The sequence below is a fragment of the Sitophilus oryzae genome, unplaced genomic scaffold, assembly GCF_002938485.1.
Source record: "Sitophilus oryzae breed Bouriz unplaced genomic scaffold, Soryzae_2.0 scaffold_1084_pilon_pilon, whole genome shotgun sequence".
Classification (NCBI taxonomy): Eukaryota; Metazoa; Arthropoda; class Insecta; order Coleoptera; family Curculionidae; genus Sitophilus; species Sitophilus oryzae.
The window spans coordinates 858,518-884,652 of record NW_022145709.1 but is presented as its reverse complement, the minus strand read 5'-3'; the positions used below and the strand labels follow the sequence as shown (position 1 = coordinate 884,652).

Sequence of the window (26,135 nt, the reverse complement as noted above, 5' to 3'; positions counted from 1 at the left end):
TACGATTGAAATAAAGGTAAATTTTATTAAGATTTATCACACTTAAACCTTACCGTTTTTGAAATATTTTCAATTTTTTGAAATTGCAGTAAAAATTTTAAGGCTTCATTTCTCCAAGGGTATCAATGTTTTTAATACTAAATATTTACTGAAGTTTATTTATTGGTCAGTTATTGTGTTGCAATAATAAAAATTATACTACCTTATACAGAGTGTCTAAAATTTTATTTTAAATAATTACTAGCTTTAAACGGCAATAACTTGTTTAATTTAAATGAAACACCCTGTATATTTTAGGAGAATCAGATGCATAATTTAATTGTCTATCAAATTGTATTATACCACTTTTTACCTATCCCTTCAAGTTTTCGTAGAAAATGCATTTTCTTATAATTTAGACCTCATTTATCAATATACCCATGGAATATTGACATTTTAGATTGTTTTTAAAGCAACAAATGTACAAAATGTACAGGCTAGTAATATTATCGTTTTTAGCAAAATGTAATATTATAGTAATATTATCGTTTTTATATATATTTATAGTAATATTATCGTTTTTAGCAAAATGATAATATTACTAGCTCATTTGTATGCAAAAAGAAAACTATTTAAATCTTTATAAAAAAGTATACCATTAATAATTACAATACCAACATTATTTCCACCCAAATACTAATTAATTACATACTTAATTATATTCGTGAATAAATTATTCTAAATAAATGTGGATTTGAATCAGAAATCAATATAATAATAAGCTATAAAAATGAATGTCTCTGTTGTTACAAATAAGCATTTGTCAAAAAATGAAATATCATTTTTAAGGTGTTACTTTTTACCACACTGTCTAATACACATAAAAAAATCAGTTTTTTAGTTTTTGGAGCAATTATTATTAATCAACGCAAACAGTCAATTAATGTAGTTTGAATACTGGAATCATATTAATTGGTCCTCTTTAACAAATATTTAAACAGTTTTTTTTTATTTTTTAATGAAATAAACAAACTATATCGACAATATTAGTATCTGTCCTCTTTAAAAATTTGGTACATCTTTAAGAATAATCTAAAATGTCAGTATTCCATGGGTATATTGATAAATGAATTTAAAATTACATGAAAATGCATTTTCTAGGGAAACTTAGGTAAATATATAGGCTATAGATAAAAAATGGTATAATATAATTTGATAGACAATTAAATTGTGCATCTGATTCTCATAAAATATACAGGGTGTTACATTTAAATTTAACAAGTTATTGCCGTTTAAAGCTAGTAATTATGTAAAATAAAATTTTAGACACTCTGTATAAGGTAGTATATTTTTATTATTGCAACACAATAACTGATCAATAAATAAACTTCAGTAAATATTTAGTATTAAAAATTTTGATACCCTTGGAGAAATGAAGCCTTAAAATTTTTACTGCAATTTTTTTTACTGCACAAAATTGAAAATATTTCAAAAACGGTAAGGTTTAAGTGTAATAAACCTTTATCAAATTTACCTTTATTTTAATCGTAGAAACTAAAAATGTAATAATATACAGGGTGTTCCATTTAAAAAAATACAACTTTGATAGTTTTTATTTATTTGGGACACTCTGTATCTTGTAAAAATATTTTTAAATTGTAGCTCTAATAGTCCTTCAACGAACCCAAAACTTACAATTTGTAAAAATCTAATCGTTTAGCTACAATACTCCGTGTCGTATGTGGTGAACAACCCTGTATATTCCAAATATACAATATTACCTATTATATCACATATCTACTAAATAAAGGAAATGAGATGCAGGAAAAAAAGTATCTAATTATCGCAGTAATAATAATCGCCTAATTAAAATTGTCGTTCCCGAAGCAGGTACGGTTTATAGCCACAGAACATAATAAGCAGGAACATCTTTGTGCTCCGATAACTCTCGCCGATATGGAATCGACATGTAACGGTTCTTTACGCTCAAGTAGGTTATTGTGGCGCGGCAAAGATCGCCATCGAAGAAAGCAAAAGTGTAATTGAGAAGAAAACGCGTGTTCGTGTAACGAACGGTAGGTAAGGGGGGCACCGAAACTCCCCCCTCATTGGTCGAAAATCGGGCTTAAAGATGATTTATTTTGTTGTAGGGTGCTTAGTTGTCTATTGGTGGGTTTAAATTTAGTCTTGACGATTGTTCCTGAGCTTCAGCCGCAGACACTGGTAGCATACCATAACAGTCGGTCAAAACACAACTCTTGTTTTTATTGTGTTGAGTGAGAATACTTTTAAAAGAACCTTTTTTCGAGGTAGGTATTAGAAGATGAACGTGTTTTTTTAATTGTAGTTTTCCTAGCGTGAGTGAATTTTAAATACTTTAAAGTAAATACTTGTCTATAACACTTTAAAAAATTGTGAAAAATTTGTGCTATCAATTGAATCAGTCCGTGTCGATTTACATTTATTTATAATTTTTAACGTTTTTCATTGACCTCATCTAAAAAATATCTATATCCAGATGAGGTAGACGAAAAAATATGTGAAACTAGTAATAATATTTAACTGAGATCGATTAACATTTTATTATTATTATTTTTATTTGTCTTCAAGTTTCATTCATTAATTTTAACTGCGCAAGTGACAATTTTTACTGTATTCTAAAACACATAAACGTTTTTTTTTTCTTTCAAACGTCACAAAAGTATTAATTTTTGCTACGCTATTGACAATATAAAAAAGTCATTTTAACGCCTAGGCATAAAAGTGAAGCACTTTTACGCCTAAGCACAAAAGCAAAACAAAAGTACGAAAATATATTATTAAAACTGACATAAAATGTCTACTGTCTTACTTAAATACTCTGTCTTACTTTAATTACATAGAAGGTATTACTTTTAAATATTTTTATATTATTTGGAACTCATAAAATTGTTTTTTCGGACTAAAAATGACTTTTGGTGCCTGCCGAGTCAAACCTACAGCTTCGCCGCAAAATGTGTCATTTTTACTCCTAATAGAACAATATACTATTTTTTCAAGCGTCACCAAAGTATTATTTTTTGCGACGTGACTGACAATATAAGAAAGTCATTTTAATATAGGCATAAAAGTAAAGAACTTTTACGCCTAAGCATAAAAGTACGAAAATTGTACGAAAATATATTATTAAACTGACATAAAGTGTCAAATTCAACAAGCGTAACCATAGTTTCTCGATATATAATTACATACAAGGTATGACTTAAATCTTTTTATATTATTTGGAAAAGTTTGAAATTGTTTAAAAACTTATTTGGTGGCGATTGAAAAAAATAACATGTTCTATTAGGAGTAAAAATGACTTTCTGTGCCTCGGCTGTCCTGTAAGCCAAACGTACGGCCTCGCAACAAAAAGTGACGTTTTTACTCCTAATAAAACATAAGTTTAATAAAAAATAAATAAAAATAAATAAATACTTAAAATAAGTTTTATATTAGTGGATAAAATCATAAATATTACATTTTTGTGAGTAGGTACTTACTGGCTCATTTTTTAACGAAAATGGAAAGTATGAATCCGCCTTGGTTAACCAACAAATCTAAATAACATTAAATAAATTAAGTAAATAAAGTAATTACCTATAAAACATTTTATTTTTTTCATAATAATTAATAGAAATATTACTGATTGGAATTTTATATGGCAACTTTGAATAACCATATTTTTCTTTAATTTTTATAACATATTTGGTATGGTAAGGGGGGCACCGAAGCTCCCTTCTTATTGGTCGAAAATCGGGCTTAAAAATGATTTATTTTGTTTTAGGGTTGTGAGTTGTCTAATAGTATTTAAATTTAGTTCTGCCGATAGTTCCTGGAGCAGACACCAGACCTGCAGCAGACAACAGACACTGGTAGCATACCACAACAGTCGGTCAAAACACACTTGATTTTACTGTGTTGAGTGCGAATCTCTAGAAGAGTTTAAAGAACTTTTTTTCGAGGTAGGTATTAGAAGATGAAGGTGTTGTTGAAGATTTTTTATATACAGGGTTGTTCACCACATACGACACGGAGTATTGTAGCTAAACAATTAGATTTTTACAAATTGTAAGTTTTGGGTTCGTTGAAGGACTATTAGAGCTACAATTTAAAAATATTTTTACAAGATACAAAGTGTCCCAAATAAGTAAAAAATATTATAGTTGTATTTTTTTAAATGGAACACCCTTATATTATTCTATTTTTGGATTCTACGATTGAAATAAAGGTAAATTTAATTAAGGTTTATAACACTTAAACCTTACCGTTTTTGAAATATTTTCAATTTTATGAAATTGCAGTAAAAATTTTAAGGCTTCATTTCTCCAAGGGTTTCAAAGTTTTTAAAACTAAATATTTACTGAAGATTATTTATTGATCAGATATTATGTAGCAATAATAAAATTTTTACTACCTTATACAGAGTGTCCAAAAATTTATTTTATATAATTACTAGCTTTAAACGACAATAACTTGTTTAATTTAAATGGAACACCCTGTATATTTTAGGAGAATTAGATGTACAATTTAATTGTCTATCAAATTATATTATACCATTTTTTACCTATCTCGTTAAGTTTTCGTAGAAAATGCATTTTCTTATAATTTAGACCTCATTTATCACTATACCTATGGAATATTGACATTCGACATTTTTTTGAAGCGACATACATATGTACAAAACATACAGGTGGTGAATATTGCAAGCCTATTGGTATACAAAAAAGCTATTTAAATCTTTGTAAAACAGTATACCAATTAAATATACCACCATTATTTTCGACCAAAAATTAGTTAGTTACATACTTTTAAATTATTTTAGTTAATAAAGTATTCTAAATAAATGTGGATTTGGCTCAGAAATCAATATAATAATAAGTTTTGAAAATGAACGTCTCTGTTTTTATAAATTAGCATTCGTCAAAAAATGAAATAAAATTTATAAGGTGTTACTTTTTACTACAGTGTCTAATATACACACAAAATTCAGTTTTTCAGTTCTGAAGCAATTATTATTAATCAACGTAAACAGTCAATTAATGTAGTTTGAATACTGGGATCATATTAATTGGTCCTCTTTAACAAAAAATATTTACAATTACAACAGTTTTTTTATTTTATTTTTTAATGAAATAAGCGAACTATATCGACAATATTAGTGTCTGTACTCTTTGAAAATGTGTTACATCTTTAAAAATAATCTAAGATGTCAATATTCCATGGGTATAGTGATTAATGAGGTCTAAATTATAAGAAAATGCATTTTCTACGAAAACTTGAAGAGATGGGTAAAAAATGGTATAATACAATTTGATAGACAATTAAATTGTCCATATGATTCACGTAAAATATACAGGGTGTTCCATTAAAATTAAACAAGTTATTGCCGCTTAAAGCCAGTAATTATTTAATATAATTTTGTGGACACTCTGTATAAAGTAGTAGAATTTTAATTATTGCAACACAATATCTGATCAATAAATAATCTTTAGCAAATATTTAGTTTTAAAAACTTTGATACCCTTGAAGAAATGAAGCCTTAAAATGTTTACTGCAATTTCATAAAATTGAAAATATTTCAAAAAGGGTAAGGTTTAAGTATGATAAACCTTAATCAAATTTATCTTTATTTTAATCGTAGAATCTAAAAATAGAATAATATACAGGGTGTTCCATTTAAAAAAATACAACTATAATATTTTTTACTTATTTGGGACACTCTGTATCTTGTAAAAATATTTTTAAATTGTAGCTTTAATAGTCCTTCAATGAACCCAAAACTTACAATTTGTAAAAATCTAATCGTTTAGCTACAATACTCCGTGTCGTATGTGGTGAACAACCCTGTATAGTTTTCCTAGCGTGAGTGAATTATAAATACTTTACTTGTTTAATTAAAAAGTACTAGAGTAGACTACTAAGTAGTACTGGAGGAGTACTGAAAAATTTACTTTTTTAATTACTTACTTGAAAAATTTACTTCTTTGATATAATACTTTAAAAAATTGTGCATCAGTCGTATCAGTTAGTGTTGATTTATATTTTTGTTTATAATTTTCAACGTTTTTCAACACTTTATTGACCAAATCTGAAAAATATATCTAGAGTTAGACAAAAAATAACTGAAACTAGTAATAATATTAACTATGGAACCTGTTAACATTCTATTATTATTATTTTTATTTGTCTCCAATTTTATGTGTAAAGTTTTATTCATTAACTTTAACGGCACACGTGACTTTTTTATTATATTACAGGGTGAGTCTTAAACAATTTCAAATGTTTTCAGGGCTTGTAGATCTTGATAAAAGAAACATATTTTCTCTTTACCGTTTTCCAAATAAGTCCAAAATAATCGAGTTATTTTACTTTGAAAATTAAAAAAATATATTTTTTTGCTTAAATTTTGAGAACCAATTTTTATCTTTGAATTTCATTTCAATAATCAATTTAATCTACTTACTACATATCTGCTGATTATGCTAACGTAGTTAGCGAAATGCGCGTCCAGTGCAAAAGTAAAGTGTTTTGGTGTATTGTGGTTGAATTAGTGTTTTATTTTATCTGTGTTACTACATTATCAAGATATTGTGTTTTCGAAATATACAACACCTAAAATATTTACACTTATTTAAGACTCATCCTGTATAACAAGAACGCTTTTCTAGTCTAGTTTTGTATTTTAAAAGTACATAAAACCATAAATACTACAATTCGGTGATTACTGGTTAGCTAAAATACGGATTAAAGAAAAGCTAAAATACAAATCTGTCTTAGTTATCTAGCAGATGTAAATAAATAATAGTTATTTTTTATACAAGACGATAAAATGGTATTTTATCTGACTCGAAAAGATTAATTCACGAGTCGACTGAAAAGATTAATTCACGAGCGATGAAATCGCGAGTGAATTAATTTCGGGAGACGATAATTCAATTTTATCGTCGCGTCGTGTATAAAACAATATTTTTTTCCATAGCTAGTTACGTTTTAAGAAATATTCAGAAATTATTTATTTTATTTCAAGGAATTTATTACCAGTAGAAAAAATATTGTGCTGGGTTGGCGTTGGTTTCTATGTAATTTGACAAATAAATAAAGCTGTCTATTTAGTTGTCAGTTTTGAGTCAATATTTTTTAATTCTCTGTCGTGTTGATTGCTGATTGAAATGGAGCCAGAAATGGCTCAAAACGCAATAAGTAAATTACCAACAGATATTCAGGCTGAGGCGACAAACGCCATATCCAAGCTACTTCCATTTAAATCCCGAATAACTTATGAAAAGGAATAGAAACATTTTCAAAAATGGAAGCAATTAAAATATGTGCGAGGAGAAATAAAGTTTTTAACCTATCCTCGCTGTTAAAGTATCATTTAATCTATCCTCTGATCTACCCTTGCGGTTAAAGTATATACTATTTTATCTATTTTTGATAGATATAAGGCAATTTTAACAGTTGCTATGGAAAAAAATATATTTCTTTTTCCTTTTCAAAAATAGGGTAGAATTCTACAGAATTATATTTCAGTAATGAAATTTAATCATTTGTAATCGCTTTATATTTGAATTTAATTTTGTTTTTCATTCGGAGATTTTTGTATTTGTGTGTACCTTTTTCATTATTAATATTGGATACTTTGTACTTTTTTCAGCTTTGAATTTTTAATTATGTTGCGGTTGAAATTTTATAGTTAAATGTTTAGAAATTGGTATAATTTATTCAATAATTATAATAAATAATTCTAAATATTTTGAATTATACATATACCGGGTGCGTCTCAAAAGTGGCTCACCCCTATAACTTATTTATTTTTTCAAATAAAAAAACGAGATTTGGTATCTTAGTATATGACATAAATTAGAATTGATTGACGTATTCAATTGTTTTCTGTCACTTCCTGCTTCGCCGGAAATGACTACAACTTTTGATTTTTAAATGGCACCCTAGGTATTTTTTTACTTCATTCGATAGAAAATGTCATTCTGAATAGAATGACATATCATATAGCAACTTTTGACATTTTTACTTAAAATAAAATTGAATTTTAAATTTCAATCTAGAGTGCCATGGCTGTGTTAAAAACACTAATTTTTAATCAAGGAGCCTTGCAAAAAATAGATTTGATTGTCTAATGTTATTCGTGTCTTGTCCTGGCTGGTTAAAAGTTGTCCAAATTGTATTTTTAATCATATCTCAAAAATTTCAAATGGAACGAGGGTGGCTGATAAGCATATTTGGAAAAAGCATTTTTTTACAAATAATTTGGTACCACACACTTGGTATTGCGAGTCAAATTGTCGTTATGAATCGCATGTTGCAATTTCTAATAAACCATATTCGAAAATGGCAAAGTTGACATATGATATGTCATTCTATTCAGAGTATCATTTTCTATCGAATAAAGCAACAAAAAACCGTGGGTACCATTTAAAAATCAAAATTTGTAGTCATTTCCGGCAAAACAGGAAGTGACAGAAAACAATTGAATACGCCAATCAATCCTAATTTATGTCATATATTAACATACCAAATCTCAATTTTATATCTGAATAGATAAAAAAGTTATAGGGGTGAGACACTTTTGAGACGCACCCGGTATATGAGTGAAAACAAAATGATGTTACTTTGGCGAAAGTAAGTGGAATGGTGTTGAAAACAAAGAACTTTTCTTTGTCCATCTCAATTACTTTTATTTTCATTAGAGATATTCACTTTTAAAGAAGACAGTAATGGTTTACATTAAATATAGCATTAAAAGACATGCCTTTGCTTTTGGTCCCCATCGACACATCTGTAAAGTAGACAATTTTTTTTAACAGCAGCATTTCTTTTAAACTGTTAGGTGGCAGCAGATAAAAAAATAACACTCTAGAAAATAAAAAATTAGTTTCTCTACGGTTTTGATTATTTGTCTCTATATTATTGAGACTCCGTTATGTAGATTAAAAGACGAACGAAAGAAATTGATCTCGAATATATTGGAGAGTACTTTAAAATCCTCCAGCCTTTAGCTTACGCCATCGACATACTACATAGTGATCAAAACATATCACCACTTTTTAATGGACATGTGTTCGATGACATCTAATCTGTAATGGATACATAAATATAAAGTACTACAAAATCGGTTAAATTTCATAAAAAAAAACGTATTTTTGTGTTTGTAGTTATTCTGAAAAAATTAACCGTTTTATTTAATGTGGTTTTAGCACAGGTTTTAGTCTTATTTTTACCTACAATAAATAATTAATAATATAAGCACCAAGGAAATCGACAATCGGTAATACAAGAAAATCTATATTAACAATGTAGATACTTGAATTGAATTTTGGCTGTCTTGACTTGACGGTAATTATTTTGATTTAAGTAACTTTGCCGATTTAACTCACAGACAGGGCCGGCGGAAGGGAAATACTGAGACCGGGCAAGTACACTGTCTTGCGCCCCCTCCCCCCCCCCCTCCTAAAGGTTCACTTAAAGATACTTCAAAATTCTTCTCTTCGTTCAGTCTTAGTCTACGATTGTTGTTTTTTGTTTTTTTCTATACCGGGTACGTCTGGAAAGTGACTCACCCCTATAAGACTTTTATTTTTTTAGATAAAAACGAAATTTGGTATAAACGTAATAATCTTTTAACTGTTTCCTAATGTTCTCTAAATGTGACAACATTTTGCTCAATGGGATTCCTTTGTCTTGTTTTAATGAGAAAATTCTACGATTCTGCTACTATTTTTCGCCGTGTATTTTACTACATATTCAATCCGGAACAATCAAAATCACCAATAAATGTAATATTTGGTATGTTAGTATCAGACTGTTTTACCGGAAATTACTACAACTTTTGATTTTTAAATGGCATCTTCGGTATATGTCTACTACGATTGAAAAGGACACTCTGAGTAGAATGACATAACATATGTCAAATCGTATTTTTAATCATATATCATTTTTTTTCAAATGGAAGAAGGGTGGCTCATTAATAATTCTGTACCACACACTTGGTATTTCGAGTCAAATTATCGTTATGAACCGCATGTTATAATATCAAATAAACCATATGCGAAAATGTCAAAAGTTGACATATGATAAATCATTCTATTCAGAGTGTTATTTTCTATCGTAGCTGAACCGAGGATGCCATTCAAAAATCAAAAGTTGTAGTAATTTCCGGTAAAACAGGAAGTGACCAAAAACAATTGAATACGTCAATTAATCCCGAGATTAATCCTAATTTATGTCGTATACTAACATACCAAATCTCGTTTTTTCATCTGAAAAAATAACCAAGATATAGGGGTGACCCACTTTTGATCAATTATTTGGTGCAGAATCAGTATATGCTTCAAAGATCATTAGATAGCTTCAAAATGAGGATCAGCCAGTGTTTGAGATGCATCCCAGTGAGCATTTTATTCCTTTAAGGGAAATGTGTTTTAGATGACGTCGTTGTTACGTTACCAGGCCCTCCTTGTGCCTTATATGAAGCAATAAAGCGCAGATACGTAACTGTTTCCTAATGTTCTCTAAATGTGACAACATTTTGCTCACTGGGATTCCTTTGTCTTGCTCTAATGAGAAAATTCTACGATTTTGCTACTATTTTTCGTGTATTTTACTACATATTCAATCAGGAACAATCAAAATTACCAAAAGATTGATATATTTTCCCCCTACTGTTAATAAATGAATTAAATGAATGAGGGGAAATGAGAATATCGGGATTCTCTTCAGCTTCTTGCGAATGAATATTTGCCTCTTATAACTTTTATTGCATATCAGTCATTAATAACAAATAAAAGTTGTGAATAGTAGACAAAGTGCGATTTTGAGCGGCCAGTCTAAAACTGCCAACCCAAAATAGTTTGTTTAGAGAAAATTTATAAAAACAAGAATTATAAGAAGGGGTTATTTACAAAAAGTTGATATCTTTTCAGTTAGATCACGAACAAATATTTTTTAAATATTTTATAATAATATAATAATTTGCTGTCGCGGCGCCCCTCGCAAAGGGGGCAGCGGGCGACCGCCCGGGTCGCCCGACCCTTCCGCCGGCCCTGCTCACAGATCATCATGATTTAAATAAAAAAATATAGACTTAAGTCATAAAAACAACTTAAATTACATTATACTGGTTTAATTTCTTATGAAAATGACTTGATTTGAAAAAAAATATTTAGGTAAGTCAGAGACAATATTTAAATAATTTAAAATTTATGTTGAAATTGACTTAAGATTTAAATAATTTTGATTTTAGTATTTTAGAAATGATTTAAGCATGATTTAAGTCTTTTTGAGCCAGCTTATTGCAACTGTGTGAAGTGTGAAGACTTTAATTTTTAAAATAAAAAGAAGCTTTTTAGCTTCTTTTTAAAAATTATAGCTACATTTTGGTCAAATAATTTAGTTAGAAATTGTTAGTTAAAATACACGAGAATTTAAAGGTGTTTTTCGTGCCGGTCAGTGTAGATATTATAATCGTCGATCTTTTTCGCTCTCCGTGTAATAATACCCAATAACCCAGTGAAATGGTACATGTAGAACGGCAAAGTGGCACGCGATTGTTTTGTAATGATGTAACAAGTTACGTTCGCGGCGCGGTTACGTCATCCGCTTTCACTGGGTACCTCGCTATTGACCCAGCAACCGGCATCTGCAGATCTGCGTGGTACTCGCGTTCGGTTTCCTCGTTACGCGTTGCAATTCGTTGCATTTGTTTCATGAAAAAAGAAGAGGAAAGCGGTTTATGTTGTATATAGTTTATTACTTCGACCGTTAGAATGAAAATGGTCGCATAAAACTATTAAGTACGTGGGCACTTTCTAAAAAAACTGGGCTGTTCTGACCTTAAGAATATATAGGCTGAGATAAATTAAATACGTTTAAAAAGCTTATCTATTTCTAATAGAGAGTGATAATGATTAAGTGTGAGAAAATTCGGAGGGTGACTGCCATTTAAAAAATAAGGGGGGATTTTTATTTTTTTTTGTTGTTTGCTGATATTTTGGGCGATTGAAAACCACAAGTTCGTTGACTTTTTTAAAAATATTTCACTCTAAAAATTTGATTTGTGGATGTTACTTATGAAATCGCGGCGTTTTTAGTGGAATTATTATGTTGGTATACTATACTGGAAGTTTTTTAAAAGTGTTCACCCCTATAAATTCTTTTTTTTTTGATAAAAAAAACAAATTGCGTATTTATGTATATGAAATAAATCAGGATTGACTGACGTATTCAATTAGTTTCGGTCATTTCCTGTTTCACCGGAAAGGGCTACAACTTTTGATTTTTAAATGGTACCCTCGGTATAGATTTAATTTATTTGACAGAAAATGACATTCAGAATTCAACGACATATGATATGTCAACTTTTGACATCTTCGCTTAAAAAAATGAATTTTAAATTTCAATCTGTTTTTTTAAGCAAACATGTCAAAAGTTGACATATGAGATGTCCTTCTATTCCGATTGTCATTTTCTACCGAATAAAGTACAAAAATATCGAGAATACTCAAAAATACAAGAAATCAAAAGTTGCAGACATTTCCGGTCCGGTGAAACAGGAAGGAACCGAAAATACGTGAATACATCAATCAATCCTGATTTATGTCATGTACTAACATACCAACTCTCGTTTTTTTTGAAAAAATAACAAAGTTATATCGGTGAACCACGTTCGAAAACCACCGGGTATACAGAAACTTCAAATAGTTATTTGAAGATTGATAATATAGTTTTTAATTTCAATATTTTATTTTATCCTTTGTCCAATTTTGAAATACACATTTTGTGTGTTAATAACTGACAATTTAGAAACTTTTTTGTCTTGAATATTTTGCATTTACTGATTTACACTCTGTATGTTGAAATTTCATCAAATATGACACAACCTACTACATATGTATACCGGGTGCGTCTCAAAAGTGGCTCACCCCTATAACGTATTATTTTTTTAGATAAAAAACGATATTTGGTATGTTAGTATATGATATAAATTAGGATTGATTGACGTATTCAATTGTTTTTGATCACTTCCTGTTTCACCGCAAATGGCTACAACTTTTCATTTTTAAATAACTTTCTCGGTATTTTTTTGCTTTATTTGATAGGAAATGACACTCTGAATAGAATGGCATATAATATGTAAACTTTTGACATTTTTGCATATGGTTTGTGTTAAATTGCTACATGCGGTTCATAACGACAATTTGACTCGAAATATCGAAATACTAAGCGTGTGGTACCAAATTATTCGTAAAAAATGCTTTTTCCAAATATACTAAAGAGCCACCCTTATTCGATTTGGAAAAATTGAGATATGAATAAAAATACGATTTGCGCATCTTTTAACAGGCCATGACAAGACACGAAAAACATTAGACGATCAAATCTATTTTTCAAGGTTTCTTGATTAAAAATTAGTGTTTTTAGCACTCAGCCGTAGCACTCTAGATTGAAATTTAAAATACGATTTTTTTACGCGAAAATGTCAAAAGTTGACATATGATATGTCAGTGTTATTTTCTATCGAATAAAGTAAAAAAATACCGAGGGTGCCATTTAAAAATCAAAAGTTGTAGTCATTTCCGGCGAAACAGGAAGTGACCAAAAAAAATTGCATACGTTAATCGCGTTCCACGTTCGAAAACCGGTTAGTTTATGTCATATACTAACAAACCAATATATTTTTTTATAAGTTATAGAGGTGAGTCACTTTTGAGACGCACCCGGTATATGAAAAATGGGATGTAAATAGCAGCTTAAAATGCAACACCACAAGAGTTGCATGCTGGATCTTGGTGTTACTTTTGCGTTTCTAAGTCTTGCACTGCTCAGTCTTTGCATTAAAGGTGCCAGATCAAGACCAAGACTAGTCCCGCTTATCACTATTATAGACAATTTTGATATGAAATTTGAAGTTTTTAAAATGGAAGTTGAAAATGAAAGAAACATACGTATCTTATTTTGTATTTTTAATAAATACTGCAATATCGTTTCTCAACAAAAAAATAAACGGAAAAAGTTGGAACAATATTAATGTCATATCATGAAATAGGAAACTATTCTAGGTAAAACCAAATCATACTACAAAAAAAACACAATAAAAATAGATATTGCGCAAAGGGACGGTAACTTATTTCAAAATAAATAATCTATAAATTATATTAACACTAGCGTGTACCCGCGACTTCGCTTGCGTCGAATTAATCATTTGTAATGGTGATGATAAAGCAAAGCAAGAATTTCCATTAACATACAAACTGGATAAAACTTTCTGACATTTATGTCAGCATGAGAAAAAACAATATGGCGATATTATTATATAACTTGGTCATATTTGAGGGGTAGTTTCATCTCGTTGGAATTTGACTTTCGAAAAATCCGTTTGCCAAAAATAAGCTTTTTACGTCAAGCAGTTTAAGCAGAATCGTGGTTAATCAATGGCTGCATTCAGCAGACGGAATCCGATTGGTAATCGGTCATTTACGATTAGTAATCGTTTTCTTGCGATTTGTAATTTTTCTGAATGCCTTTTTATAAATTCTACGATTAACGGGAGAGGACACTAGTTTTTATTTAATTTTTGATATGGTTTTTGACTTTTTTTATATTAGCTTATTTATTTATATCATTTTCATTTATCCCGTTTGTGTATTTAATAAATAATATTAATTTTTTTTACTTTAAATTTTCCACTATTATTTTTTTTTACAAATTTATAAACAACTACGAAATAAATAATAACAAATGCATCAAAAGTATTCTCTTCTATAAATAATGTTGCATGCCATTCAGAGATTGTCATATTGTTAACACTTTTTATATAAACAAATCGGTAATCGCTAATCACAAATCGCTCTTTGAGAACGATTGTAAAAATGGCGTCCGATTACCAATCGGCGATTAGTCACTGGAAATTTTTAGGTGCGTTCAGAATATGATCAGTTATCGATTATCGGTGGCGTCTGCTGAATGCAGCCAATTACCCAGCCTTTTGGAACACCCTGTATGATTTTTTAAAAGATTTCAAAATATGTAAAAAAACAAAATAAATTATGCGTGTCCAAGCGTTTTCCTGAAAGACTAACCGTTTTTTAAATAACAAATATTGTAATATTTGAGGGGCGTTTTCACCCTCTTCGAATTTGAGATTCGAGAAGCCCCTCCTTATCGAACCTCTACACCCCACAGTCAATCCGTTTACCACAAATCAGCTTGTCAGCAAACATCAAGCAGTTTAAGCAGTGATTACTCAATGGTCATATTTTATGAAATACCCTGTATAAATTTATAAAAAAATCTTAAAATATGTAAAACAACAAAAGAAAATATACGTGTTTAAGAGTTTTTCCGAAAAACTCACCGGTTTTTAAATAAAAAATATTCTAATATTTGAGGGGTGGTTTCACCCCCTTAGAATTCGAGTTTCGAAAAAACCCTTCTTATCGAACACCCTAAAGTCAATCCGTTTTCCAAAAATCAGCTTTTTACGTCAAGCGGTTTAAGCAGGAAAGCAGGATCGCGATTAATTAATGACCAGGTTTTTCGAAACACCCTGTATACATTTTTAAAAAATCTTAAAATATGTAAAAAATCAAAATAAAATATACGTGTTTAAGCGTTTTTTCGGAAACTTGACCGTTTTAAATAAAAAATATTGTAATATTTGAGGGGTGGTTTCACCCCCTTGGAACTGGAATTTCGAAAAATTCCTTCTTATCGAACCTCTACACCCTAGAATCAACCTGTATGCCAAAATTTAGCTTCTTACGTTGAGTGGTTTGAGCAGGATCGTGATTAATCAGTGAGTCAGTCACTTAAGGATTTTATATAATTAGTATAGATTAGTATATATAATAAGAGCGATCTGCAAGTGATTACATGAAACTTAATAGGCATATCAAAAGGTAAAATGTTCATATTATGTAATTCTTTAGATAAAGTCTGTAAATTAATTCTAATTACTTGATACTTAGGTAAAAAGAAAATAAAGGAAACTATCTAATATTATCCTTTCTTTTTGGTTGCAGAATTACATCACTTGTTTTACCTTGTTGACACCTACCTTAGAACTTAATAAATAAATATATCTAAAATAATTTACTTATGCAATGATGGATATTTATGTGCTTTTTTAGAAACTGTTTACGAAATAAAAATATTGAAATAGGTTGTCTTGAATGATGTATAGTAATTAAATAAGTAATGCAAAAATGTAAATGTAAATTCATAAAGTTTTTTATTTAACATTTTTCGATGTAACGTTTACCTACAATTTTTTTAAGATCTTTACTAGGTCTTTGCCATATCTGTAATCTACAGGGTCTCTGTCAAAATTAAGTATTATAGCATACCCCTACAATTTTTCTTTTTTTTAAGGCAAAAAAAAACGGGAGTTTATATGCTAGTATATGACATAAATCAGGATTGATTGTTGTATTCAATTATTTTCTATCACTTTCTGTTTCACCGGAAATGACTAGAACTTTTGATTTTTAAATGATACCGTCGGTATTTTTCTACCATATTTGACAGAAAATGACATTCTGAATAGAATGACATATACTATATGTCAATTTTTGATATTTTTGATAAAAAAAAATAGTATTTTAAATTTCAATCAAGAGTGCAGTGGCTGTATAACAGTTTGACTCGAAATACCAACTATGTGGTACCAAATTATTCAATGTTTGGATGAAAATTGTCGTCTGGGATCTTTTTGACATGAGAAACTTAATTTTGATGTCAATAAAACTCGTACTTGTAGACAGCGCCAACTACATATTTTTTTAACCGATTCGAATAGTAATAAATTTTCGTCCGTACCTGTATAAAACTACTGAGTGAAAAATATACATTTCCGTGATTTTCTGTTGGTTAGTTAGATTTATATTAGATATATATTTTTCCAAATATGTTAATGAGCCATCCTCGTTACATTTCAAAAAAAAGCATTTAAAAATACGATTGGGGCAGCTTTTAACCATAGATAAAAGAAAATAATCTACTGTTAAGATAGATATGAAACTTAATAGTAAAATTTTGGGTCAATGCGCCCCTCCGTGTTTTTAGTGGAGACTACGTTTAACCCAGCGCCTTCGCCTTTTCTGCTGTAAATGTTTTTTATGTTTATATTTGAATTCAAAGGATTTATTTTCAAATGTTAAAGTGATATACTAATATATCAGAGTAACTTTAATAAAACTATAAGAATATATATATATATATATTTTACAATTTATTTTTATTTATTTTACAGAGTTCATGTAAATGATCGTAAGTCGACTGGCTGTCTAATGAATAGACTGAGATTTATAGATTTTAAAGCGAACGACAAAAAAATCAAACGAATAAATACCATATATTTTCTTTTATCTAAGATACATACCTTATCGTCTTTTGGAAACACGTACATTTTTGCAGTTTTGTTAGTTTCTTTGCAAGATGCAACACAACAAGAAAACACCATTTTTACAGTTAATAAATAATAAAACTATTTCTGTCTATGATATTTAAAATTTAGATAGATAGAAAATTAAAAACAAACGAGTATTTGCAAACGCAGGCCCAAATTCAATAAAAATCTAAATTTTTCCTGCGAAAATCAGGATTTTTTCACTGAAAAGGTATTTTTTGATTTATCAGCAGTCATTGTCAAGTTGACAATATACAGGGTGTTTTCGAATTAGTCTAAAAAAATTATGGTGTGATTCCTCATGTGTTCTTAAAACAATTTTTATATGACCATTGGGTCTAAAGTACTTCCTTTCTGATCTACAGGGTGTTAAAAATTAAAAAAAAAATCGATTTTTTGCTTAACATAAATGGTACACCACTGCTTTTTTAAAGAAAATATATTTTTTTCTTGACTGGCCATCCTTTTCAACAAAATTGAACTTTGGAGTTTTTCTTGTTCATCAAACGGTTGTCGAGAAAAAATAAATATACTTATTAAGAGCCCACCTTAAATCTGTACGCACACTGGCGCGATCACGGCCGCGATCACGATCACAATCAGGGCAGCGATAACATGAGCGATCATTCCTACAGGATAGCTCACTACATATAGGTGCGGCGGTGAACGTGAACGCGTTGGTGTGTGCTAGAATGATCGCTCATATTATTGCTGCCCTGATCGTGATCGCGGCCGTGATCGCACCAGTGTACGTACAGCTTAATTCGTTTTCTAACGATTTTTTATTTTTTAGATTAATTAGGAAACACCCTGTATATGCATATCACAGACAACCAAATAAACTAGTAATCTCTAAAAATTATTTTTCCTACCACTAGCGACATACCGTGTTTTTAGTATGTACTAAATTATTTTATCAAAATTTCACCATATAAGTTTCCAGGCAATGGCTTTTAACCATAGATAAAAGAAAATAATCTTCTATTAAGATAGATATGAAACTTAATAGTAAAATTTTGGGTCAAAGCGCCCCTCCGTGTTCTTAGTAGAGACTACGTTTAACCCAGCGCCTTCGCCTTTTCTGCTGTAAATATTTTTTATGTTTATATTTGATTTCAAAGTTTAGTTTTAAAGTTACACTGATATATTAGTATATCAGAGTAACTTTAATAAACATAAGAATATATATATATATATATATATATATATATATATATATATATATATATATATATATATATATATATATATATATATATATATATATATATATATATATATATATATATATATATATATATATATATATATTATATATTACATTTTCGCAGTTTTGTTAGTTTCTTTGCAAGATGCAACACAACAAGAAAACATCATTTTTACAGTTAATAAATAATAAAACTATTTCTGACTATAATATTTAAAATTTAGATAAATAGAATATTAAAAAACATACCGGTATTTGCAGACGCAGGCCCAAATTCAATAAAAACCAAAATTTTTCCTGCGAAAATCGGGCTTTTTCACAGAAAAGGTATTTTTTCATTGATCAACAATCATTGTCAAGTTGACAATATACAGGGTGTTTTCTAATTAGTCTAAAAAATTGTGGTGTGATTCCTCATGTGTTCTTAAAACAATTTTTATATAACCATTAGGTCTAAAGTACTTCCTTTCTGATCTACAGGGTGTTAAAAATTAAAAAAAAAATCGATATTTTGCTTAACATAAATGGTATACTACTGCTTTTTTAAAGAAAATATATTTTTTCTTGACTGGCCATCCTTTTTCAACAAAATTGATCTTTTGAGTTTTTCTTGTTCATCAAACGGTTGCCGAGAAAGAAATAAATATACTTATTAAGAGCCTATTTAAGCCGTTTTCTAACGATTCTTTATTTTTTAGATTAATTAGGAAACACTCTGTATATGCATATCACAGGCAACCAAATAAACTAGTAACCTCAAAAAATTATTTTTCCTACCACTAGCGACATACCGTGTTTTTAGTGAGTACTAAATTATTTTATCAAAATTTCACCATATAAGTTTCCAGGCAATGTTTTTAACCGACCAGGAAACTATACCGGGTATTGCATCGTCGGACGGGACATAGGAAATCCCATGTAAATTTTAATGGGGTCAATTATTGGCTTCCCTAACTATTTTAGAGAATAATTCTATTTAGGTTTATTGAAGAGCACTAAAACCCATATTCAAAAGAATAACTTTAGATATTTTTGATTAACCCGTTTACGAGTTATCGCCGATTTCTTTTTAAATATTTCTCCTTTCTTATGGCCCTGTATTTACTTATGAGCACCAGTCAAGGTAAAAGATAACTGTCAAACGAAGTTGTCATTTCAGAAATTTATCTATTTAGTGCTTTATTATTATTATTAAAAACTCATACCTACATCGAAAATATTAGCCGCATGAATTACACTACCGAAGAAAAAGTATTGATGATCAAGGAAATAGTTATCAAAAGGTGTGGGACATGTTTGCTGCTCTGTATCCGAATAGACCGATACCTGGAAAATCTACAATCGCAAGGAATAGCCAGAGATTTGAGACCAAAGGTACCCTAATAAATAACTGCAGATGTGAAGCAAGGCAGGAACAAAGAGAAGATGCAAGAAATGATACCGACTTGGAAGGTTTATTGTGCGTGGAAGAGAACGATGGAAAGATCAGCACAAGGAAACTTGAGGATGGAATAAGAATAGATCACACTACAGCGTTTCGAATATCGAAACGACATAAATACTATTCCTTCAGATATGAAAAGCACCAAGAGCTATGAGATGGGGACGAAATACGGCGGCAGGCGTTTTGTTTTGATATAATGGAAAAAGCAAACACGGATAGGGAATTTTTAAAAAACATATGTTTTACTGATGAATGCACTTTTACATTAAATAATGAACCCAATGTTCAAAATTATCGATATTGGAACAAAGAAAACCAACACAGGTTTGTGGAAACCAGGGCGCAATATCCAAAGAAAGTAAATGTTTGGGCAGGGATATTCGGACACAATATTATCGGGCCATTATTTCTTACGCGAAATTTAAATGCAGAATATTATTTGGAACTACTCAAAAATCATATTTTACCTGCTTTACATGATGCCGCTAGGGAAAATCAGGAAGTTTGGTACGAAATGGATGGCTGCCCGGCACATAGTACCCTGGCTGTTCGGGAATATTTAGACAATAGTTTTAACGGAAACGTTATTGGCCTAAATCATACAGTAAATTGGCCAGCAAGGTCTCCTGATATTTCGCCAAATGATTTCTTTCTCTGGGGCCATTTAAAAAACAGGATATACAAGGATAAAAAATACCCAAATCTAGACGAGTTGAAAAATGCTATTTCTGCCGAATGCAATAGAATTTCAGTTTACCAACTAGCGAATGTCAGAAGAGAATTTTATGATCGCCTGGGTTATTACCTAGCAGTCGATGGAGGAATATTTGAACATCTTCTTAAATCCTAAAGTTCTAACAATTTAATAGTACCTAAATTAATAAGTTACTGAATATTGTAATAATACTATAATTAACCTTGTAATTGATTACTTTATTTTACTTTAATTCATATTAATTTGTATTTATAAATACATCTTTAAGATTTCCGATGCAGGAATGAGTTTTCAATAATAATAAAGCACTAAATAGGTAAATTTCTGAAATGACAATTTCAATTTCAATGACTTCATTTGACAGTTAACTATTACCTTGACTGGTGCTCATAAGTAAATACAGGGCCATAAGAAAGGAGAAATATTTAAAAAGAAATCGGCGTTAACTAGTGAACGAGCTAATCAAAAATATCTAAAGTTATTCTTTTGAATGTGGGTTTTAGTGCTCTTCAATAAACCTAAATAGAATTATTCTCTAAAATAATTAGGGAAGTCAATAATTGACCCCATTAAAATTTACATGGGATTTCCTAGTTTGTTCCTAGTTTTTTTTATACCAAAACTAGTTGATTACTCAATCCTGATTTATGTCATAGGTATACTATAACATACCAAATCTCGTTTTTAATATGAAAAAATTCAAGAGTTAAAGGGGTGAGCCACATTTGGAAAACACCCGGTACATTGTTTCCTATTTTTTTCTAAAGTGTCACAATTACACAATTTTAATTTTGTTTGTAGGAAAAAATAACACAAAATGTCTGACAGAAAGTGGGTAACCGAACCTGATGTATACGTATGTCCATTGTCAAAGGAAACTCAAGAAATCGCTAGGGAGGAGCTGAGGGAAGAGGAAAACTCCAGGGCTTCCGCTTTAGAATCAATGCGAGAATGGATTAAACAAAACCCAAAGATTAAAAATTGCCGAATGGGTAATTAAGACATAATTCTTTTAGTTTATATAACCTGCTAATTCAGTTCATAATATCCTTTATTTGTACAAAGGTTGTCCTAAAAAAGTTATGATAGAACCACAGATTATACAGATTATAATCTTTGTTTTTTCTTTATTGTTTTTCGTGGTTCCAATTTTCGGAATCGGGCACTAGATAGGTGACTAGTTTGCGCACATAGCACGCCCTCTTATGGCCTCTAAAATTGTGCACAGCGCCTGACCGGCACAGTTATTAGAGAGATATCGGAAAACCGAATAGAGTCATCCAGTATTTACGCGTACCTTATCATGGTTACGATATGCGCGAGTCAATTTTTAACGCAATACCCGCTAATAACGTTACCGCCTGACGTAATTTGCGGATCAATTACACAAAGCGCTCCTTCTTATAAGCGCTCTTTCTAAATAACCTCTGATAACGTTTAAAAATTGCTTAAATGGGATGTGCGGGTATTTGACAACCGGAGCCGGCCGGCGAGATCTTTTATTTTAGGTTATGTTTGAATTGTTTTGAATTATTGCTTTAGTTTTATTAGGTAATTTGATATTTAAGTAGCTGGGATTAGTTTTAATTAAATAAATATGGCCCAAAATATGGATTCCACCTCTTCCAATACTAAAGAACCTATAAAGAGTCTTAGGTTTACAGCAGATGATGACTTAGACCTTCTAAGAGAATTTGTTGCTTGTTGCCCTAAACCCACTGGCAGACGTTGAACAATAAAGCACTGGAAATAAGCACTTTAGCCCTTTAGTTTTAAAATACCTAGTAAACAAAACAATTTCTAAGTTTTAAATTCAAAGTTAGGTTAAGTTTAAATAGCGGACGCGACGCGATCAGAATTTTTTCCAATCCGATAACTATAAATGAAGAGAGTTAATACCACCTCACGTACAGGAAATAACACCTGGCCTTATTAACGTCCATGCACGCTATTCGGTTTAGCGATATCTCTCTATTACGCTGTTTATTGTTATTTTACGCGAGTTTATTTTTGCGCATAGGAAATTTGACTCGTTTGCACATCGTCATAAAAAACAACTTTCCCAACATCACCTTTTGCAAGCATTCTTTTGAGAGTACTTCCATATTTTGCTTTAAAATAAATAATAAACAATATCGTAGGCACTTAGTAAGCACTTTGTCACAACCCACAACACAAAATGAACGTATTTATACACTCTATAGCTCTAAAAACTTTAGACACCATTTTCGCATTTAAAATTGACAAAATAATTAACTCAAAATTTCTCAGCTGTTATTTTTATAAGTTTACCATAGGCAACTAAAAATACACACTATCATGACAAGGACTACAATGACGTCACAACTGTCAGCTGAAGCGCGGGAAGAGGCGAACGTACGTCTTATGAGGATGAGCAATCCTATTAGTTTACCGTTCTTGGTTTTATCATCATTCTTCCGAAGAAAAATTTATGATCAATTTAAAAAAATAAAAAGTTCGCAAATTTATCATTTCACTCAAATAACTATCTACTCAACATTGTTAATTTTTTGTCAATAACGATATGTATTGACTATTTCCATTCTAAATATCTTGAGACGGTTGCTAGTAGCGATTTTTACCAAGATACATTTTTTACACCAATTTTCATCCAAATATTGACGTTACTTCAGAAATTATTTGGAAAAAATCGAAATAAAAACGAAATTTCTACACCCTATATCTCCAGCAGTAAGCATTTTTGAACATACATTTATACGAATTTTTTACTTATTTTTATCTGCAGAATATGCTGCCGAAGTTTCTGGAATACAGTTCGGACCACCCTGTATATTAATTGGTTCAAAATGTGTACATTTTCTCTTGCCACCTCTCCATGCCGCTCTGTCTCTCCATGCACCGAGCTTTTTCTTCCATAATTTTCAGTCACTTCCTGCCAACTTCTTCTAGGTCTACCCGCTTTTTTTCTTCCTGCACGTTTTTAGTTTATAATTTACTTTGGGATTCATATTTCTCTTATTCTTTGGATATGCTCGTACCATGTTGTTCCCTATCTCTTCCACTATTGTATGTTGAACTTCCATAATCTCTCTTATGCGTTCATTAGTTATTGGTTCGAATCTTGATTTGCCAGCTCCATCTCCTCCAAAAATCCATCTCTATAGCTTCTAACAGTAACTAAATTGCTTCTAATAGTAACTATTCAAACAAAAACTAAAATTGAATTGATTGATACAAAAATGTTCTAGTAACATTTCAGGATCTATTTGGACTTTGCACAGTACCTCACAAAACTCTTGAACAAAAAGACTACTGCAGACTATCTGCAATTTTATATGCACATGTATTCCACACATTTATCCACATTCGAAGCCCATTTTTTGGTAGGAAATACTGATAATTCCAGCGGATTTTAATTGGAATAAAAAACGGAACTGGAGAAAGCTGATACCGCGCGACAGTTTGTTTGAAACCGTCAAACGGACGACACAACTCTGCACTTCGTAAAGCTGTTTTACGTAGTGTTACAAATCCTCCGACAAAGACGAGCTTTTAGGATTACAGGATTGCCTCGATGTAAATGCCCGAATTGTTAATTCTAATTGATAATTAGCGTCCGGAACGTATATTTCCCGTTCTACTGTTTGCCATTGCAGACGAATCCCACTAATTATACCGACGAATGGATTTCGGAAATAATATAATATCGCCCTTTAGGTACGCCGCGATCCATAAACGAGGCCTGCTCTGAATACTAGAGAAAATATTCAGAGCATTTATGCTAAACTTTTTATACTGTTACTTACTTACTGCCATTACTTGCTGACGAGTATTTGATACGCATCAGAAGATGGTTACGCAAGGCGTTTTCTTTCATGGGCTTTTCAGTGATTGAAAAGACCGATACGTGATGTTGTCTCCAGGGCCGTCCTTAGACTGTTGGCCGCCTGGAGCAAGCCCGAAAAAATGCACCCCCCCTACAGACAATCGTTTTTTAAGAATCAGGTGTGAAAAAAAATTATGAAAGTGGAGCCACAGACGGTAAAAAAATATTATGAAATATTATCAATTATCAAAATGTCACCCTTTCATAGTTTAATTCATAGATTAGTAATGTTTCCGCTGAGCCCCCAGATAATTTTAAAAAAGAGTTGAATATTATTAAACAAATCGCCATCAACAATGGATATAAGTGTTCCCTTTTTGATAATATGCTAAGGAAAATACTAAAGAAAATATTAATGAAACATTTTTATTCCGCTAATTCTAAAGACAATAGCAATTACCGACTTTTAAACTACATTCCTAATTTAACTAACAAAATATCAAATAATCTCAATAAAATAGGATGTAAAACTATTAACGTAAATAAAAGAAATTTAGGTCAAATTTTATTAAATAATAAAGACAAAACTAATGTCAAAAATAAGTCGGGTGTATATAGGGTGGATTGCAATACTGTGATGCCGTGTACATAGGCCAAACAGGTAGAAATTTAGATATAAGGATTAAAGAACATGTAAAGTATATTAATAATCTCCAGCATAGTTCTGGTCTTGCAACTCATTGTATAGTAAATAATCACAAAATTAATGAAAACTCAATTAAGTTACTACACAGAGAAACAAAAGGTAGACGTTTAAATTACATTGAACAGTTAGAAATACTAAAATCTGTTAAAAACGAAAATAATGTAACGACCAACAAGGATTTCTAAACACATTTTTTATTACCCCTATTGTAAACTCTCTGAACCCACCCCCATAGCAAATATATATATAGTTACAGTGTAGTTAGACGATTAGTTCTTAAAAAACTCTTGAAAAAGGCCTAACAAGCCGAAACATATATGTAGAGTTAAAGTTACTCTTATTAAAACTTTTTTGATACGTCTAAACGCGTGTTTTATTAAAATACAAATATTATTAAACGCTTTCCGAAAAAAAAGGAAATAAATATTACAAGATTTTCAGAATTAGCATTTAAATTTTGTATTTAAAAGGAGCGTCACGTGGTACCTAACAAGAATAAAAAAACATTATAAGGTACATTAGCCAAACTAACACCTAAAACTAGATAATATAAATTATTATAAATTATTAACAAAACAAAGTTCGTAATAAATACATACACATAATCCTGAGAAACAAAATTCCTAACATGGACAAAACTTAAACTTTTTTCTTGCTTTTTTTTCGGCAAACTCTGAAATAAAATCGTCGATGTTTAGACTGTTCGCTATTTTGTGCTCAATAGATATTAAAGATAATCCGCTTAATAGTTCTTGTGTCATACTTGATCTCAGGTAATTCTAAATTATTTTGAGTTTAGGAAAACTTCTCTCTCCGGTTGCCACTGGAACCGGCAG

At 30.3% G+C, this 26,135-nt stretch overlaps 1 long non-coding RNA gene across 1 annotated transcript; it reads left to right on the top strand.

The window, feature by feature from the left end:
• Positions 1 to 2,127: 2,127 nt before the first annotated feature.
• Positions 2,128 to 21,771, top strand: LOC115880698. Its single transcript, XR_004049927.1, has 3 exons — positions 2,128 to 2,288; positions 3,785 to 3,962; positions 21,587 to 21,771. It is a non-coding gene; the product is annotated as an uncharacterized LOC115880698 (long non-coding RNA).
• The last annotated feature ends 4,364 nt before the right edge of the window (positions 21,772 to 26,135 follow it).